The sequence below is a fragment of the Coffea eugenioides genome, chromosome 8 (assembly GCF_003713205.1).
Source record: "Coffea eugenioides isolate CCC68of chromosome 8, Ceug_1.0, whole genome shotgun sequence".
Lineage (NCBI taxonomy): Eukaryota > Viridiplantae > Streptophyta > Magnoliopsida > Gentianales > Rubiaceae > Coffea > Coffea eugenioides.
The window spans coordinates 40495287-40517648 of NC_040042.1; the positions used below are offsets into that span (position 1 = coordinate 40495287).

The 22362-nt window shown below is 33.6% G+C and overlaps 1 pseudogene; it reads left to right on the plus strand.

The window, feature by feature from the left end:
- The first annotated feature begins 10956 nt into the window (after window positions 1–10956).
- LOC113780764 lies at window positions 10957–15918 on the plus strand (annotated as a pseudogene).
- Window positions 15919–22362: the final 6444 nt, after the last annotated feature.

The following is a 22362-nucleotide window of genomic DNA, read 5'->3' on the forward strand; positions in this document are numbered from 1 at the left end:
ATTCTATATATTAAAACTATAACATTTTCTCCTTTTTTCTGCTAATTTTTATTTTATATAGTATTATTTGTTATCCAATTGTAACGTACACAAAGAAAAGATGCGCATTAGGTCAAATGAAGGTGTTGTGCCGGTATAAAGGTGTGACAACAACGAAGGTATTTTCCATGGTGAGTACGGAAGAGGAAAAAAATCAAGATTCTGGACCAGTGAGCTGAAGGATGGACCCTTCTCCATTTGATCAGTAGTTACTGTCAAAATCATTCGCATTCATATAGAGACAGTTTTCAATAATTGTTATACTTCTTTTGTCCTTCCAAAACCTTTTGAGAGATTGGAAAGAATTGGATTCGAGATCATCCATCCATTGTCCAATTCTGAGCTCTTTCTGGGGCTGCAAAGGGAGGCCTTTTTATGAACTGACCTGGTGGATGTAAATCACCTTTCTCTTTGTTTGTCATACTAATTCATGGATATTTTGGCCATTTGCTTTGGATTACTATTTTTTTTTTGGGGTAAAAGTTTTTGGTTCTTTACTTTTTGCCGTAAGAAGGCACCACAATCATGTAACTAACAGCTATTCAAGCATACGAACCAACTAAAAGCAGCTTTAGACGAAGCAAACAAATTACTTTTTTTTAAGGATCTAACGTGCAATAAAATGAGTTACACATCTAATAATCTGCAAATTTTTTTCTTTTTTCTTGGATCCAAAAGGCACAATCATAACCGGTTATCTTCATATGCATGAGTCAGTTTACAAGGCCATGCACCAAACTAGTTCAACATATAGTGTTAGGTGGCCACAGTAATTTTCTCATGGTAAGAGAGCATAGTTCTGAATTTTGGGGTATTGGAAGCACTTACTTGTTGGTGAATCGACATAAGAAATGCTTTGGGGTTATCCACACTAAGTTTTTCACCTTCTGGATTTGGTTAATCATTTTACTAAACGATGAACAAGTTGCTCTGTTGGTTTAGAAATCAAACAATGACTAAGGGTCCGTTTGTTTCGGGTGAAAATCTTTTCTAGGAAAATATTTTTCTAATTTTCTGTGTTTGGTTGCACAAAAGTTACTAAAAATATTTTACTGTGTAATAGATTTTCACTCATCTTATGGAAAACAGCTTCCCTTCCAAACTTATTGAAGTTGTTTTCCGAAATGCATGCATCCCAGCTGATAAAGGTATCTGTCAAACTTTCAAAACTTGTAGTATATTCAAAATCAAAAAAAGACCTCACCCTGCTCATCCTATGCTAGTAATTAATTATGTATAATAGGGGCATTCTTTTCTAGAGAAACTTTTAGCAATGAGAATGCAAGATATATATCACAATAAGCATTGCGTGTGATTGATATTTGACAATGAATGGCCAGCAATTTGTTTATTGCTTAAGGATAAATTTTTTATTCACATATACATTTCTCCAAGATTTTTTTAAAGTTAAACAATGAGATAAATTTTTTATTTTTTTTGCATGGGAAGATGTATGTGGTTATAATGTGTAGAAAGTACAGATAGAGGTAAAAGTGAAAATATTTCAAAAGTTAAACAAACACTAGAAAATGAAGTAAGAAAATATTTTTAATAGGCTAACCAAACACTGAAAATGATGAAAGGGAAATGATTTTCCTGGAAAATTACTTCCATGGAAAATATTTTCCCAAGGAAAACATTTTACTTCCAACCAAACGGACCCTAAAGGTAATTGTTTTGTCTTAAATCCATAGTTTGTTAATTTTTTTTGGAAAAGTTGTAATGTTAGTCTCCAATATTTGGCCTGTATATAAAACTGGTCTTGAATGTTTCTATCAAAACAAATTTGGTCCTCAAAATTTAAGATTTTGGGCACTAACAACTTTGACTTTGCACTTTTGGTTTTTAGTATTTCAAATTTAGCTCATCATGTTCCTCAATTTTTAAATTGTGATATTGAAGGTTTTAAGATGAAAAGAAAATGTGAAATAGATCAAAATTATGTTAAAAAACACGCAAAGGCTAATTAAATTTTTTTCTTTTTATTTTTTCATCCCACTAATTTCTCATAGGTTTTCTTCTCTCAAGCATAACTAGTTTCAAATTTGGCAATATATGTATCTATTATTTTGCACTGCAAACTATTAATTAATAATGAGTTCTATCATTTATTCACTTCTATTGATAATTAAACCTTCAATTAAATATCTCTTTAAACTATGAGGAATATATTCTATATGTAAATCAGGTTGATTGTCTTTTTATCCTCCCTATTTCAATAGGTTATCAATTGCGTTTGCAAATGAAGTAGATTTTTTTTGAATTATTTGAATAATTCAATAAAATTACCAAGGTACATAAATAGAAAAATCAATACTCTAAAACTTTAAATTGGAACGTATTTATTTAATAGGTAGACAAGATAACAAAAAATATAAGAAAGTTTTATTTTCAAAAATTCCTAAAATCACTTTGTATACTTAAAATTACGTTTACTAATTTATATAATCACAATTATTAACTACAACCATTTGAAAACTATATCATTCATTAGTCATGCAAGAATTTGCTTAGCAGTAATTAATAAAGTTATATATTTTTAATTGATATTTAATAATTATTAAAGTTATATATTAAAAATATAATGCTTTCTCCCTTTTTTCTAATAATTTTATTTTGTATGTTACTTATTGTTATCCAATTGTAACTTGCACAAAGAAAAGGTACTCATTAGGTCATCAGGTTACATGACGATATTGTGCCCATATAAAGTATTCTTTTATGAAATTTTGTATGGATTTAGGAGTGCATATATCATATATTTAATTAATTCACATTTCATTTCATCTTTGCAAGCTAATTGTGATTATTTATAACTTAAGAGACCACATTAGTTAAAATCTATAATATTAGAGACAAAAAGTACAAAGTTAAATCTGTTGACTAAAAGCAATTTAATTTTAACCATTAGTCATTGTTGAATTTCGTCGATTGTCCTAATTGAGCCTAAAATCTTGAGGATCAAATTTATTTTAGTCAAAACATAAAGGACCAATTTGACATATAAGTTAAATAATAGACATCAAAACTGCAATTCTCCCTACATAAAATCTGCTTATTGGGCTTAAATTCTGAAAGGATACAGCATTTGCATCCTAGAGCTGTGGACTAGACATTTGGTTGCGCCATTACCGTTCATGAAGTTCTATGGTTCATCAGCCCTAGAAGTTTTGCCACAATTTAAGAACACCAGATATGTAAATATACAAATTTCATGATATAAAAAATAATACAAGATAACGAGATATGAATAAAACCGCTGCCCTGTGCTTCTGAAAATTGTGGCCCACTAAGAGTTGGGCCTTAACACAATAATCATGGGCAAAGTTTGTTGCAAACAGTAATTAGCCCGTCGATTTATCCAGAACGGAAACAGCCTGTAGTGCGAAACTGAATACCGTATAGCAAAGTTCAGGCAAATAAGTAGTATGTTTGGATAAGAGGTTATTTGGGATAATTTTTTTTAAAAAAATATTATAGCACTTTTTTGATGTGATGTATGTGAGATGAAAAGGTGACCGAAAAATATTCGCATTTCAAAACAATTCCCCAACACGTGTGTTTGGATTGCAAGACTTTCAAATAAAAATCGCAAATTTTGTTTTGCTTGCATCATTCACATAATTTTCAATCACCTTTTTATCTCACATACATCACGTCACAAAAAGAATTACAGTAGTTATTTCAAATAAATACTTCAAATAACCTCCTATCCAAACAATCATAACAATAAAATTAAACTTTTCTTTGGTTTATCTTTATTTGGCTTATCTTTATAATAAAATTACCCTCCCTCCCTTTGTCTTCTGCAACCAGACAAGTTCCAAAAACACTATAGCTGCTAGAACAAGCTAATTGGGTAAAATGAGAGCAATGTTTTCTTTTCTTTTTTCTTTTTTCTTTTTCAATGTTCTCTCTTGAATAATCTGAGAAGATAATCTTCCTCGTGTAGTAATATATTAAAGTGGAAATAGTACAGTATGCTTATGTAATCCACACAAGTGAGGGGTAAACCCTATGGAAATAGTACGGTAGGTAAGAGCTAAAACATAGAACAAATAGAACAACTAAGAAACTACAATGAAATTGGCTAGCTGGGATGGAATTAGGATCTTGGTTTGGGAAGAGGGAGGGGGCGAGAACATTCACCATATTAATAAGAAACAGACATATTAACAATCATTATAAAATTTTGAATCACGAATTAATTTAGAATAATAAAAATAGTTGCTTAAATAACTAATAGTTACAATAGAAAAAATTGTAATGCAACAAAAGAAAAGAAAAAAAGAATTGCCTTGAAACAATGGTGTTTGGGGAAGAGTCAATGTGTGAAATAAATTCGATGAAGATGGGTCAGATAAGATTGATGCTTGATTAAAGTCGAAACTTTTCGTGTTTGTTTTTAATAATACTCCTACCATTGTTTTTAACAAAATTGTACCAATGGTCAAATTTCCTTTTGTTTGTATTTTTTTTCGATTTGTGCAGTTTTTCTTTAGTTCCTATTTCAAAATTATACTACTAAGTACTAATTGTATATTGCTGTTAAAGTAATATACTAATAGTATATCACTATTAGAACATTGATTAATACATTAATAGTATATTAATTAAAGAAATAAAGAATCGGGTTGCTTTAAACGTTATTTTAAAGAGAAATTAAAGGAGATTTATTGATTGCTATTTCAAATTTACTGAATATTACTCATCTACTAGAATTAAAGTCGTACTAATTGCATATTAAATGAGGAAACTAAGAGTTAAATTGTTCTAGTGCACTTATATATATAATGAGAAATTAAAGGAAGTAAAAAGCCTAATAATAAATATATGAAGATAAAATTTAATTTGAAAGCTACTAGTCCTTGTACACATTTGAAAAAAACAACTGGAAAACTTTAGAGGTGGTTGCCCGTGGCAGTCCCCTTCACCCCTAAATCCATCCCATGGTGGCAAGTCCAATGTAACTAGTACTTGTTCTTTGATTCTGTAATTTTATTTTCCAAATTTGCTTGTTATAGCTAAAATTGCTTTTCTTGGCATGAAATGCAATACTACATATATAAGTACTGTAAGCATAACATAAATTGATATCATGATATCAATTTATAGTCACGCACCAAATCGCTATGTTTAATAGGTAAAGCTTCTGATATCATGGGTTAAGATCAGTCAACGTATCAAAAAAAAAAAAAGATTGGTCAACGTAAGTGATGAATTTATACTAGCATAACCAAAAAAAAAAAAAAAAAGGATGATGGATGATCATGATTGATGAAAGACAAATGCAGCTCGTCAAATACAGCTGAAGTGGAACAACTATATATCCTTCGATTTTGGATGTTGCATAGTATCGTCTGCAGGTCTGCTGGCTTCTCTAGGCAATAAAAGTTCTCCATCTACTCATTTTTCTTCGCTTGAGCTTTCTGCCATGATCAATTATTATCAACAGAAGACTGTAAATCCATAAATAGAGAAAGTGAACAGTATTGACCAGCTGCAATAAACTCAGAGATTCTTTGGTGACTTGCATGCACTGATGTTCATAGATGGTAACAATAATGTCAGCAAGCATTTGGCTGATACATATGCCTATGAACCTGCTGTTGTCGGAAATTCTGATCCCTAATATTGGAGACAAACTAGTCAAGCCCCATGTGAGACTAGCCTGCTGCTACTATTGATCTGTATAACTAACATTTCCATGGTGGGAATGGTGGTCGAAAATATCAGGATTGAGAACGATCATTGGGCTGGAATGTTGCTCCATTCTTTCACGTAAACTGTCAATATCATATCATGCATGCATGTGAAGACAGTTCTCATTTATTATCTTCCTGCCGTCCTTCCAAAAAATTTTCGGTGATGGACATCAAGCATTTAATTCGAAGTTTGGACAGCATTCAGACTCCAATCCATGTTTGTCTGTCTGATTCTTTCCAATGGTGGAAGGGACACCTTTTTCTGAATTTCAAACTGACATGGACTATTGAGTGTTATATGCTTTTTTGAGTATCGTGACGATACTATGATAAGATAAGGACGAGGGGCAGGGATGGTTATCGTCCTGGCAGTTTACGATCAAGAGTTGCCAAACAAAATTATAAGGTTTAGATTTTAATATATATGGGATTCATAAAATTTTGTTCTAGAATTATACGTTATTAAAAGTAAATTACACCATGTACAAACAGACTTATGTTGTGTACAAAATACATATAATCTTCCGAAACAGTTGCTTCTACAACTGCTCCAGCCCCGGGTCCGATAAGATAAGGTTTTTCAACTGACATCTTGGATTCGTTCTTCCTACTTTCCTCGATAAATTTTGTACGCTGATATACTTCCTTTAAGTGAAAATATATTTGTTTGGACTGCGATTTATTTGTCAAAATATATTTGCTTACATCATCATTATAATTTTCAACACACCTTTTTATCTTCTCAATTACCTTTTTATCTCACATACATCACATCACAAAAAGTGCTACAGTAAAAATATCTCTAATAATTCACAATCCAAACAAACCCAGTGCATCCAATTCCACTGATTTTCTTGACTTTCAGTAAGAGGGTGAGTCGACAGGTTACTGGTTCTATGGATATTAATCGTGAATATTCAATCTTTTTGTACCATCTAGTGATAAGAACGTGTATGGTTGAGTTTTGTTATCAAAATCCCACCGGTACTCGCTCCTTCGAGTAAAAATATGCAGCGTTTTAAGTAAAAATTTGGACTTTTGTGAAAGTTTCTCAAAATTAGATTATTACTAACACATTCCTCACGAACTGCGTTCCTTTGGAGGTGTAAGTTTTGTAATTTTTTTTTTCTAATTTCTACTTTTACCGATTTAAATTTTCATGTTAATTATACTTTACTCATTTATTTCTTTTACTTGAAGTAACGTTCATAGTGCATCACATTCTTTCCAACTCATTTTGGCGTAGTTCTTACAAGTTTAGGAATCATTTAAATTTAGGAATTCAAAATAAAATTTATGGATTACGTTGCATAATCAAGAAGACTTAATTGAATGGTTTTACCATTTTAGAATTTCTCAAAAGTTAAAAGCCAATCTAATTACATATACCAAACTCCTCTAATTACATACAAAATAGGAAAAGAGAATGGAAAAGAAAATAAATATGCAAGCATCCTAATCGAATACTAGTTGTATGGAGTATCCGGGTTGGGATCCTCTCCATTGTACGCTCCATTTTGTCTTCATTTATTTATATCTAAACTATTATAATTCTATAAATGACCCAATTATGTTATTAATTACTTTTCTTTTGATTTCTAGATCCATATACTCGAACATGATTTTTTTTAAAAAAAATATTTTGACATTTAATTTGCATGAAATACTTGAACGACAAAAAAATGGGTTCAAATTACAAAAATAATCTAAATGATTATTCAAACGGTAAAACTTAGTCAATTTCATACGCCATTTAATTTGTGTATAATTAACACAATATATCATGAATTTTGTTGGTTTTCAAAAACAAATTTTCAAATTAACTTTGTTGTGATGTAATAGAGAGAGAAGTTCTTTCCAATTCAATGAAGAGGAGCCTAGTCCGAGATCATTCCACAGAAAAAGCTCAAAACAAACCTTGGATTGGTTTGATTTTTTTTTTTCTTTTTTGGTTTTACTTTGTGTGTTCAGTGGAAGAATTTATTTAAACTATACAATTTACGAAGGGAAGGGAGGAAAAGGTACTAGAGTCAAAAGTCGACCTCACGATCACTTGATTCCTGTCCATGTAACATGGGCTTGATGCCCAACACGCTTAGACGTAACGGGTCTCAGTAAGGATGAGTCTTGGGCCAAGCAACAACCTCTTAGTCGCGGTTAGACTTTACCCTACGCAAACTTTAATTGGATTTATCTCCTTTTTGGTCACTTCATTCTTGGGCCGATCTGCAGGAGCGAAACAGGAGAAAGAGGAGGAGAAAATGATTACAAATTTCTTTCGAGTTGTTTGAAAGTAGGGAAAATGGCCATTTTCGTCCCTAAATTTTTTTGTTCTGTCGATTTGGTCCCTAATTTTTATTTTTGGCCAATATAGTACATGAATTTAATTTTCAGATCCAATTAAGTCCTTCTGCGGCGGCGCCACCACCTTTAGCTCCAAATTTAACATTAAACAAGAGCATTTTGGGAATTTTGAATTATCTTCTCCCCACTACCCGGCTCCACACTAAGAAAGTTTAGCATTCTTTCATCTAGAAATTTTAATCGCTTTAGATAAAAGAAAAAAAGTTAATGAAAAAACTCCATAGGAGCAAATCTCTATCCAGACAACCCAAAAACAAAAAAAAAGAAAAAAAAAGTGGATAAATTCTTACATTGAAACTGAGTGGGTAACTAGAGACGGAGTTAGCTTGGCATGTAGAAGATTAAAGAGCAGCAGCAACAGTAGTATTCTCCAAATCGCGGTCGGTAGTCGGTACGAAGCAGATGAATCAGTAAATGAACTACGTTGTATTATTGATTCTTGCGGAGCTGTGTGTGTGTGTGTGAGAGAGAGAGAGAGAGAGAGGGGGAGAGAATTTAAACGAAAAATGGTCAGGGTGGTGCTGGGGCAATACAGTGGGATTTTACCGTGCGAATGAGATGTTTTTTGCCATTTAGTCTGTCAAGATAGTAAATAATTTTCATCGGAGATACGAGGTATTCCACTTGCTTTCTAAGTTTTACACCCGAAAAAAAAAGAAGTCTGAAGAAGAAAAACTAAAGAAAGATGCTGTATTTATGGCATCCCTTTCTGGCTTTGGTGCTCCGATATTAAAAGGCTGGAGGATGGTACAGTTTTGAATCGAACGAAAAAAGGGCAAAAAAAAGGGGAAGAAGAAGACGAAAAAGGGTCCGCCGGCAAACACCAAAGGAATATAAAGTCATGGGCAAGCCAAGCCACCCGTGTCCAGACTCCAAACCAGATTGGTTGGGTTGGAGGGTAGAAAAAGAGAAATGGCCAGGCAAAAACACACGCGCACACACCACCAACAGACACACATTCTCTCTCTGCAGTGGAGTCTGGTCTCTGCAATGAATTCATTCATGGCTAGGCCCATTTGAGCAGCTTCAACTTTGTCGTTTCCCATTTAGAATTCCACAATTAAACAATAATTTCCATCCATCCATGGGATGAGATGGGATGGGATGATTTTATGATTATGCCCCAGAGTGAGGGTAGAGAAGAAAATGTGCAACGGGAGTTGAATTATACTAACCCACTGTGCACTTTTACCCTCTGTGTGTCTGCATCCACAAATTGAATTGCGATCTTTCTTCTCTTTTTTTTTTTTTTTGCTTGCTTTTTGGAAGATGATAGAACTGGGGATTGAATTGAAAGAGTATGATCTGGAGACAGTTCTGGGTGATTGGTGGCGGAGCCGGGTAGTGGGGAGGAGATAATTTAAAATTTCCAAAATGCCCTTGTTTAATGTTAAATTAGGAGCTAAAGGTGGTGGCGCCGCTGCAGAAGGACTTAATTGGATCTGAAAATTAAATTCATGTACTACATTGGCCAAAAATAAAAATTAAGGACTAAATTGACAGAACAAAAAAGTTTAGGGACGAAAAAGGCCATTTTCCCTTGAAAGTATTAGCAAATATAATGAGGATGACTTAATGATGATTTGTTGGGTAGCCAATGAGGATAACTTAATATAATGATTGAGAGCACTCATTTTGTCTCCATTGCTCTCTACTTAGGGATTATTCTTTTTTTTAAAAAAATAATAATAATAAGAAAGAAACTTGGCAAGTTTAAAGTATAAAAAATCCTCTCATCTCTTTTCTTTTCATTTCTTTCAAAGCTTCTAAAGATAAGGGTATTTTGATTTTGGTTAATTATATTTACCTCCTCTAAGATTTGACCAAACTACCGATCGAGCCTTGAGATTTAGCCAAAAAACAGTCTACCCCTTGAAATAAACAAGCGTTTATAAAAATACCCCCTAATGTCTTGAACCATTGGAGTTAGCGTTGATGTCAACAAAAACATAATGTGAGAGTCCAAAAATACCTTCATAATATTCGTACATTATCACAAACAAAAATTTTTTTTTTTTTGCTGATAAACTCAAAAGAAAAAAAAAAAGTACTTCAAATATAGCAGAACATAATCCGAACGGAGCCACCACTTTCTCCATCTTCATTAGGCATCATTCAAACTTCTCTATTTTCTTTATCAAGAAATTTTTCTACTACCACCTCCATCTTCTTCTTTGTTTTCCTCACATATTCACACACTCAAAGTCTCAAATCTACCGGTATCCTTTTCGTCTTTACAAGTCATAAGGGATGTTCTACACAGTTGGAATCCTCTGTACCACTACTCGGTGCCACTACACAGTTGAATATGCACATCAATATCGATTGACACCAAGCTGGTAGGATTAGTCGATTTCTGTTTGCAAGTAGGTATGATTGATTATAACTTGGCTTCAAGTGAGAAGGAATTCTACCAAAAAGATACCAGCAATTAAATGCACCATTCTTTTCTTTTCAACATTTTCATTATTTCTTGTGGGGTTACTGATTGGAGGGGCTATGGCCTTGTTGAGGACTTAAAAGCAAGGTCTTGCACATTAATTTCTTCGTCCTAAAAATATCTCCCAAGTAAAGCCTTCAATTTCCAGTTCACTACTTCACTCTTGGCTCAAGTATATAGTTTCATTGAGACTTTATTTTCTGTAAAACATATGGCTTCTTTTGCATTTTACGCCACCAGAATTGGTAGTAGTCCAACAACACACATGGCCCTTTTCGAAAAATTTGACCACCTTAAAAATGATCACTCCATCTTTGGGAAGGTTAACTGCCAAAAATGGGACTTGACTGCTGCCAACGTCGCTAGAAACTTCCGGCGGCTGCTTCGCTGGCTCCAACAGTGACAACGATGATTGATACGGTCGACAATGAACGAAAGCTTAAAGCGTGGACTAGTATCCAGCAGGAGAGGTGGGAAGGAGAGCTCGAGGTCGAAGGAGAAATACCACTCTGGCTGGCAAGTCAAACTATATTCTTCCATTTGAGTTGCCTTTTTGTTTATTTCAGGACTAATTCCGCTTTACATCCTCTAAATTGGATCATATAATTACTTTTCACAATAAATTTTAATTTTTGATATAATTTACCCTAAACTCTTATATTCGTCTAATTAGAGTCCAATCGTTAGCATTATAAACAAAATTAATAGAATTAAGAAGCGAGCACAAAACGCATGAGTATAGCAATTGCATGTCGTTAAAAGGACCAATTCCATTTTGCACTCTTAGCTTGCATCCAATTCTTACATTGTTGCATGTAATTCTTATTTTGGTCCCTAAACTTTAATTTCAGATAAATTGCACCCTAAACTCTTAAGTCTGTCCCATTCGTGCCAAATTATTAGTACTATTAGCAAAACTAACAAATTAAGGAGCATTTCAAAATGCACTAGTATAGCAATTGCACATGATTAAAAGAACTAATTTCACTTGGCGCCCCTAACTTATATCTGATTTTCACTTTACACTCATATCTTGTACCCAATTTTTACTTTACACCATAAACTTTAATTTTGCATGCATTGTACCCTAAACTCTCTGATTCATCACCTTTGAGTCCAGCTTTTTGGCACTGCTAAGAAAAACTAATGGAAGTATAGATCATGCACACAACATGCAAGTGTAATAATTACACACCAGGAAAAGATGAAACAATAGAGATGGTAAATTTTCTCTCATTCACCAATAAATTGGTCTTATAAATCGAGTCTTTGGGTTAAAAGGAAACTCAATTGCTTAACAAAACAAAATAGAGCTAAGAAAAGAAATTAGAAACTATAGAATTTCAACTAGAATCTTTTCAGCATAAATAAATCCAAGACTAAACTTAGAAAAAGATTCTTGAGATATGCCAAGCACCAAATTAGTGGCGTGAAATGATGCTTTTTATTGGGAGTATTAGCAGCACTAAATCGCCAATAGACCAAATCATTTTTCTAGCTTTATTCCCAGTACGGCATTTGTTATTTCTTGTGCCATATTTATCAATTAGTGGCCTATCATGTCCAAATATTTGGTACAGCATGGAACATACCTAAGGAATGGCCCAGGTTTGTGGCACTTAGGTGACTACAATTTCCGACACTTGTTCAGTGGTTACGCCACCCTTGTTCGACGGCACATCGAAAATGGCCGTCTAATCATGGGACATCGACAGATTGAGTCCGAGGCATACAAGGCAGCAAAGAAGACCAACAAAGTTTGCCACCGAGAATTTTCAGAGTCACCTTATGAATCTAATAATTTTCTGTCCTACATTGGACGCATGGCTAAGTTATTCACGGGTGCTTTGCTGACGGATAATGCCAACATCGGCGTCTTTATGCTCGGGGATGACCGTGTCATTTGCCTTACGGAGACCATTAAAGGGTCGATCCAACGACATTGGACACCATTGGAAGGAAGGTTTGAGTACGATGATAGTCTTGGGCAGTTAATTCAATCCCCTCATCCAATTGTGACGGATGAGGAATTTATAACTGTGTTGCCCGATTTGATTAATCCTGGATATACTGTTGTGAGGATGGAACCGGGCACAAATGAGAGGAAATTTATTGGGAGGGTGGATTGCCGAGGAGGACCAGCACCTGGTTGGCTCCATTCTTTCTCCGTGACTGAACGCTACGTGATTGTGCCGGAGATGCCACTCCGATACTGTCCACAGAACCTACTCAGGGCTGAACTCACTCCACTCTATCAGTTTCAGCGGCACCCCGAGTCCAAAGCGTTTATCCACGTCGTCTGTAAAGCCAGTGGCAAATTAGCAAGTCTCCCTTGGAAACGAGGCTTCATAAGCTTGAGTTTTATCGAATTCAAATTGATAAATGTAATTCTTATGATTTTTGGTGTATGCTCTTTCAACTAAATTGACGAAAATTTCAAAATTACATCAAAACTGTACGAGTTTATATCAAATATGATAAGAATTACATAAATTGGTTTGAACTCAACAGTACTTAACACAAACGAGTTTATACCAAATCATTCTTTGGTCCAATTATTTTCCCTTGATCATGACATACTGTTTGTGTTGCAAAGGTGGCAAGCGTAGAAGTTCCACTATATATGACTGTCCACTTCATCAATGCGTATGAAGAGACAGATGAACATGGAAGGATTAAGGCAGTCATTGTTGATTGTTGTGAGCACATTAATGCTGATACAACAATTCTTGAAATGATGAATTTACAGCATCTTAGATCATTCAATGGTGAAGATGCCCTTCCAGATGCAAGGTACGTAGCACTTAGGTCTCAATATTTGAAGAGTTGTGAAGTCCTCTGTCAACAACACTTCTGTAAATAAGATATTAATTTGTCTAGATCAAATAGGATATTTAGGCAGGCTTGTTTTTAGGAAACAATATTTGAACGGTGAAGATGCCCCCGACATTTCGACCTGAACAAATGTGATCCCAAAACTTTTGATTTTAGGCATATTTAAAACAACCAAGGAAAGTTGATAATCAGGTAAAAATCAAATTACCATTAGTCAACAAGTTTAACTCTGTACTTTTGATCCTTAACATTCGGAGTTTGAATCATTATATCCCCTAACTTTGAAGTGATGATATTATGAGTTTTAAGATGAACTGAGATGCAAGTCAAAACAAAATTGTGTTAAACAAGTAATAGGAATTCTAATAATAAAAAATGTATAAAGGCTAACTAAACTTATTTTGTCTTTTTTTTTTGTCATTTATTCATGCCAGTAACTTCTCACTTACCTTCTTTTTTGGAGCTAGTTGGCCTCAGATTCGGTATAATATATGTAATTGTCATTTTGCACAATTAATAATTATCTTATAAAGAGTTCTATCATTTTTTCACTTGTAGTGATAATTAAATAGCTTAATTAACTATCCCTTTCATATATAAGGAAAGTATGATATATGCAAATTAAGTTGAATATTATTTTGCATCTCAAATTATGTTATCAATTGAGATTCAAATGATGGCAATGTTTTGCAAAATTATTTGAATTATTCAACAGTTATCAATGTACTTTATATTAAAGTAAATACTTTAAACCTTAGTATTAGAACATTAAATTTTAATAGGTAGGAAAGACAAAAAAAAATGAAAGGAAAAATTTTCCAAAATCTCTAAAAGGAATTCATATTGGTACTTACTTTTAGTAGTTTTTAACATATTCCTAACTACAATAATTTGAGGCCTTTCACTACAAAATTTGTATAGGATTAATTATAAAGACCTTGAATGTCAAAACTAAAATTTTCTTTTTCTTCCACTAATTTGCAGTTATCCATATATTGTTCTCCAATTGTAACTTATTTAACAAAGAGATGCTCTTTAGGCTAATCAATGATTTTGTGCCAATTTAACGTGTTTTCATAAAATTATATAGGGACGTTGGAACACATTTGTCATATATTTATTTTTGTTCATATTTTATTCATCTTATAACCCCTAATTATAACTGTTTCAAATTCAAGGGGCCATATGGATCGAAATTTCAAATACTAACGACCAAAAATATAAGTCCAAACTTTTGACTAACGACAATTTGATTTTAACTAGTAGTCAATTTTTCATTAGTCGTGTTAAATATGCCTGAAATCAGAAAATTTGAGGGCAAAATTCTTTCGGCAAAACATTAGCAAGTAGTTTGGCACACATGCTAAACATTAAGCACCAAAACTGTATTTTTTTTAAAAAAAAATTTCTTGTTGCTAAATTTCTATGATGGAAACAAATTGAAAAAGAGTTTGATTGAGTAACAGGCTGGCAACTCACTTGGACGACATAAAAGACTTTTGCTCAATGTTTAGGAAATGCTCATTTGATAGTTTGCCTGTTGCTATGGATAGACTCAGTACTAAACTGAGTAGATTAGCTATGATTATACTTTGAGGATGAAATTTCAGTTCATCAGTGGCCTAGTCCACTTTTGTAAAGACCAATTTGAGCCCTTGCTCAACCTATGTAATTTCACTTCCTTATTATAATAAAATTCTATCGTTTCAGGAAAAAAAAAAAAGAGTAACAGGGTGGGGCGATTCATAGTACCGTTGGATGGTAGTCCATATGGGAAACTAGAGGCAGCATTGGACCCGGATGAACATGGGAAAGGCATGGATATGTGTAGCATAAATCCTGCTTATCTAGGAAAGAAATACAGATATGCCTATGCCTGTGGAGCTCAAAGGCCTTGCAACTTCCCAAACACCCTCACTAAGGTATAGCACTCTTCATCCCTTCAACATCAAAAGGGTGGTTACCTATTTTGTACATATCTTTTGTCTTTTCTTTGGGAGGGAGAATATATCCAAAAGAGTTACTTTCCAATTTTGGAAAAGCTGACTCCAATTGACTCTTAAAATTTTTGTTCTGCAGATTGACTTATTTTAAAAGAAGGCAAAGAACTGGTGTGATGAGGGCTCCGTGCCCTCCGAACCCTTCTTTGTGGCTCGACCTGGTGCCACAAGGGAAGACGATGGTATGTTTTGATTAAGCCTCTTCCCGTTGCTTTACACATAATAAATATAATACAGCTAAAGTTAAGTTGTAGCACTAATTTGATTTTGTGCCTGTTGCTCATTGTCCATTCCACCAACCCTCCAATCTAAAATAAGACGTTAAAAAAAAAAAAACAACCCTTCCGAATTTGGCTTCGGGACTAAATCATATTACAATTTGTATATAGGAGTTGTGATCTCAATTATCAGTGACAAAAATGGGGATGGATATGCTTTAGTGTTGGATGGAACAACATTTGAAGAAATTGCTAGAGCAAAATTCCCTTATGGTCTTCCATATGGATTCCATGGCTGCTGGGTGCCAAAGAAGTGAAAATAGTCATGTTGCAGTTTAATGGAGTATCTTTAGCATTATTACTAGCCATCAGTAAGGAATTTGTTCATCCATGTATTATATGAATCAATATTGTGGTTAGTTGTCATCATAGTGCTTTTGTCTTCTCGTCAGCTGAACTCTGAGGGATCGCCCGAAACATTGGTTGTAATACGTAAATCCATGTTTTTAAGTAATGCAGTTGAAGATCCATTCTGCTATACTATCTAAAGTATAGCATCCATTTCGTCTGGTTTTCCTGATCTACGACTAAGAAGGTGGCTTTACCACTAAGATCAATCTTTTTTGCAGTCGACTAAAATTTGAATATGCAGGAAACCTGTAAAATTTGGCCTTACTCTGAAACTTTCTCAAAATTAGACTATGATTAACATGTTCCTCATGAATTGCTTTCCTTTGGAGTTTGGGGCAACCCCCCCCCCCCCCCCAACAAATTTTTTTCCTTATTTCTACTTTTATCATTTTAAAATTTCAAGTTAATTATGCTTTACTCGTTTAGTTTCTTTTACTTTAAGTAGCATCCATAGTGTATTGCATTTTTTTCCAACTCGTTGTGGTTCAATTCTTCAAAGTTAAGGAATTATTTATAGATAGGAATTCAAAACAAAAATCATGGATAACGCTGCATAATTTGGAACACTTAATCCAATGCTTTTGCCGTCTTAAAACCTCTCAAAATTCAAAAGTCAATCTAATTACATATACCAAACAACTTTGTTTTTCTTTTTTTTTTTCTCCTTGTGTTTTTTCCCCTTATGAGTGGTGATATATGCTTTGAATTTTGAAATTCCAAATTTTGCATATGTATTCTGCATTCAACTATGATAATGTATATACTGTCAGCGTATATAAGATTTACTCTAAGAAAATCTTGTATAATATCACATAATATTTCTTTTTCTTGCTTCAGAGTGATAATATTGATACCAAATGTTATCTTGAGATCAGAACTCAAACGGCGAATCATTTTCCATCTTTTAGTTTAGCAATCAATTATATATAGTTTAAGCTGTTAATTTTGTTGTTATCTGGTGTCAGTCTTTATTTAGTTCTTTTGTTCTTCTCCTTCTAGTTTCGTATCTTCATAATTGAGAGGAAAAATTACATCATTCATCCTTTCCACTCCAAAATAGGAAAAGAGAATGGGAAAAAAAAAGTAAATATGCAAAAACCCTAGTAGAATATCAGTTGTAAGGAGTATCCGAGTTGGAATCCTCTCCATTGTTCTCTTCATTTTTTCTTCATTTATTTATATCTAAATTAGTATATTTTTATTAAATCACCCAATTATGTCATTACTTTTCTTTTGATTTTTATATCAACATACTAGAAAATGGTTTTTTTTTTTTTAAAAAATATTTTGACATTCAACTTGCATGAAACATTAAATGATAAAAAAATGGGTTCAAAATTTATAATGATTACTCAGACGGTAAAACATAGTCAATTTCACACATAATTTTGTTCTATATAATTAATGCAAGTGATGAGATATATCATGAACATTGTTGATCTTTAAAATAATTTTCAAGTTAAATTTATCATGACGTAATAGAGAGAAGTTCTTTCTAATTCAATGAAAAGAAACCTAATCCTAGATCATTCCACCAAAAAGTCCAAATTGAACTTTGAATTTTTTTTTCCCTTGTATGTGTTCCTTAGGAGACTCCAAACTTTACCAACAGGCTGGAGGAAGAACAGGATTCAAGAGTCTACCTCGCGGTCACTTGGTTACTCTCCATTTAACATGGACTTGGTGACCCAACTCGTTTAGACGTAACGGGACTCGGCCAGGGTGAATCTTGGGCCCATAAATGATCTCTAAGTGGGAATTAGAATTTACACCTAGACAAACTCTAATTGGATTTATACTTCATTCTTGGGCCGATGTGTAGGGCCATGTTTGAGAGTTTAGGTGGGGGAAAATTTTTTCTTGAGGAAACTTAGGAGAGAGAGGAGAAGAAAATGATTACAACTTTCTTTGGAGTTGTTGGAAAGTTTTAGCAAATAAAATAAGGATATGGGTCTTTGACATGTTTGATGTACCATTAAATTTGGAATCATGATGATTTGTTGGGTAGCCAATAATGATAGTAATACATTATTGATTGAGAGCACTCATGTTGTCTCCATTGCTCTCCTCTTAGAGAAAAAAAATATAAGAAAGGAACTAGACAAGTATAATGTATAAAGAATCCTCCCATCTCTTTTCTTTCCATTTCTTTTAAAACTTGTAAAGTGAAGGACATTTTGCTTTTTCTTTCCAAACTTTTTGCTTTTCTTTCCATCCAAACACAGAAGTAATCATGGCCACAGCTAAGGCCAAGTTAATTGCCCCAAAACCTAGTTTAACCAATAAGAACATTAGTCACATGATTATAAAATCTTTCCATTGTAAGGCTTGGAGCCTTCCATTGAATTGAAAAAGGTGAATTCATCAAAACTCAAAAATTTTTTGGTATTTCTTTGACGCCTTACAATTATCTTCCCTTTTTCTTTTCCTGGTTCTTTTTTTTCAAGTTTCTTTGGTAGGAAGAGGACAAATCACGTTTTAGCCCTTTTTTAAAAAAAAAAAAAAAATTTATGGTAGTGATTAGGAATTCGTACTTTTGTTTTGATAAAATTTAAATTTCATTAATACGTTGTTAAAAATCATACAACACGATTTTACTTTTTTAAGAAATTCGTTCTTTGTCTTACCTTTTGTCATGACAAGTTACCACTTTATGCTACTGCATCATTTCAATGTAATTCTGATAGCTGATCAAAGTTAAAGAAATGAAACATGAAGTCAATTGACACCATACAATAGGTTTAATAGGTGGTGTGCAATAAATAACTCGAGAGTGTAAATTAGAATCCCTATGAAGGCTATGAGTGTGCAGTGAAATCAATCAAACGAATACAGAAAACAATTCCTTTAATTTCGAAAGCCCCAAGATTTGGTCGTCCAAACAACAATAAATGGCAGTGTTGGATTAGTCCACCGGATTAAATATTGGTATAGATTATGAATGCCTTTTAATGATCCCACAATTTCACAAGACCCTATGCACAATATGACAAAAGGAAAGGTGAAGTTATGGAATGCTTTGTAAATGGTCAAGGAAAAAAAAATTATTAAGAGCAAGCAATCATGGTCTATGGATAAAGAACAAGCTCTAGAACATGTAGAAGTCTAAGTTGATGTTTACAGAAAGAATAATATAATTACATCATCTCATATTTTCAAATATGCACATCAATGTCAATTGTCACGAGGTCCAATACAGAAACCACACGGCCGCAAGGAGCATGCAGCGGAAAAGAGAAAGTACAATCATATGCTTACAAAACTAAGTTATGACAATTAGAGGAATATTCGGACTCTATTATACTTTGTCTAATATGACCAAAAAAAAAAGACGTACATACTATTTAATTGTAGCACTGAGTATATCACCTATTTTGGAGTTAAGATGTCTTACATTTCTGACAGAAAGTACAGGCTAGAATATGCGTTAAACATCATGCTTTCTCACATCCATTTTGAGAAAGTTTTTCCCATTTTATATTTGGATGAAATATCTCATACTTTTTTGTCCCAAGTTTAGTTGTTTCCTACTTTGTTTTTCCTGATGGTAAGTTATGGTTTTCTAGAAGCTAACTTGTGTCATCAAACAACACTTAGATCAAGGAGGATTAAATTGGAATTAGCGAAATCACATATTTATCAAATGTCAACATTGGATTATACATAAGGGTATTTCATGACGTGCCCTAATGCCGAGATCCAAAGATTTTCTGTTCCTAAACAAGGACCAATTTTTAATAAAAACACAAAACTATAACAAGACAACCAATTTTGGTTGCTTGCTGAACTCTTTTGTACTTAATTTGTGTCATCTCTTAAATTTGAAAATCCCAACTCCAAAAATTCTAATATAGGCCTAAATCAGTTAATTAATGAATTAAAGTTGAATTTTACATTTGAAAGAATTGGATTCATTGAATGGTAATATTTTGTATTGAATTACGTTTCATTTTTCACCCTCAGATTCTCTCTTTCAAAGCCAAAGAAATGGTAATCAAAGTTCAGTGGACTGGACGTACACATGAGGTCTAATCCGTATCTCGATTTTCACAAACTAAAGCCCTTGAGACATTCCACATTTTTGATTCGCTTCCCACTTCTGATGTATTGATTTTGACTTTGATAAGCTTGAAATGATAAAGCACATAATAAAAATTGAACAGAGAGAAAGAAAAGCTTAGTGCAAGTAAATCAATCAATCGTCAAATATTCTTTTACACCAAGGGAGGTTATCAGATAAATTACCAACCTGACACGTGAGTACGAGTCAGCATTAGCCCCAAATTCCAAATGATGGTTCATGTGTAAATGGGGCCTCCCATTAGTGAATTCTAAGTTAGTTGACAGGCCAAATTAATCTCTCCCTCTCTCTCTGAGTTTTAGTGTTGCCATTGGGAAACCCTAATTTTGTCTGCCACATTAGGTCAGCCCATGACTCTTTGGTTGATGTTTGTGGGAATCAAAGAAGGCATGAAGGGACAGAAGCAATTACAACAGGCACTTCAACAATCTTAAATATGTATAATCCTCCAATTGCAAGCCAGATAGGACACATCTTTCAAGGCATTTTAGGTTTAGTGGATCATAATTCATGAGTTATTTTATAAGTTAATCACTTTAGCCATTACACATGTAGGGCTCGACTTAACCCTCAAAAAAAGAATAGGAAAAGAGAATGTAGGGCTCCCATCAGTTTCAGCTGTACCGCTGCCTTCTTTTCTACCCAATAAAATTAGGGCACTGAATGCAGTTAATTGACCTTGTGTAAGTGTAATCAATTTCGAACCATCTAGTAATACTCAAATATGGTTTGTTATTATTTTTTTTAGTAGGGAATGTGAGAAAATCCTATTATTAAAGCCAATAATACTTCTTTATCCAAATATGATCACATTTTCATCTCTCAATTATTGGTATCCTATCAGTAAATCCTATTATTCATCTGAAATTACTTATTTATGAAAATGGAAAAAACAACAAAAAATTGATATGTTTAAGAGAGGGGGGGGGGGAGTGCTTACAAATAAGATAACGATGTAATTTTTTAGAAGTTTGAGTCCGTTCTATTTGGATTATAAACAAGAACATGAAGGTGAATATTGACTATATGGATGCAGTTCTTTTGGAATTTCTTATGTTAAATTCATTCATGAATTTTAGTATCTAAACTATATTCTCAACTTGAAAAAATTGAGACCAAACGTAGACAAATCAAGAGTGGAAGGGTCAGCTCGAGCAGTCGAGCTAATTTTACCAAGGTCTGGATGGTAAATTTTGAAAGCAAATTTTGTGTTTTTCAAATTTGAATGCAACAACCAGGATTGATTTCAGCCAATTCCGGTCATGAACCAATCTTTGCTTTTTTTTTTCCTTTCTTTTGTTTTAAACAAAAAAAACTTTGGTCACCATTTCAAATCATGATACGTTTTCACTATCATAAGTTACTTGTCGAGAGATTTACAGATTATTCATCAAAAGAAACCTTAATTAGTAACAAAATTTGAATGCATAATATTTTGCAAGAAAAATGATCCGTTCTTATCAATTAAACAAATTTATATTGACAATGTGAACCTTCTCTTCTCTGCAACCACAGCCTCGGATCCAAAAATAATAAACCGAGCTAAAATATTAAACCAGAACCGTGGATCCACAAGTATGATCCAATGTGAGTCCTAAACCAACTTATGTGATTGGAGAGCTGCCGATCCACGATAGACTGGGCATTTCTTGTCGTGTGCATGGCCGAGCACAGTGTCTGACGTCAATTCAACATTTGAAAGATTCCCATCAATTCAGGAATAGTAATAATTAAGAGTTCCAAGTGCGTAATTAAGGTCTGTCATTTTCCACCACAACTCTGCACAAAGAAAAGAAATTTTATTCCCCATGAAGTAAACTATAAGTAAATACTAGTAGACTCGTGAAGCTTTGGCATGAAAGGATGCCGGGTGGCAGACACGAGGACCCATATAGATTTGTTTTGCGGACATTAAAATGTTTGCTGATTGCAGCAACGTTGATGAATCAAGAGGGAGTTCTTGAGAAACCACTTTCCCAAAGGGTGTGGACTACCAAAAGAATGAAAATGGTGTCCCCATCGCCTTGAGCTTGAAATGGGCCACAGGAAACACCCCTTCTTCCTTTCCAGATATCCTCATGAATGTTCTTCTGTTCGGTGATTTTGGTGCAGAAATTGAAAAAAGAAAGAAATTATTGATCAATTATATGATGACAAGAAGTTAGTAGATTATTTTGTAGACACTTGCTACTATATTCCGAATGCTGTGTGCTCATTCCCTTAGGAACATTCCACAATATTGGAAGCTAAGGGTACATAGAAAGTACCC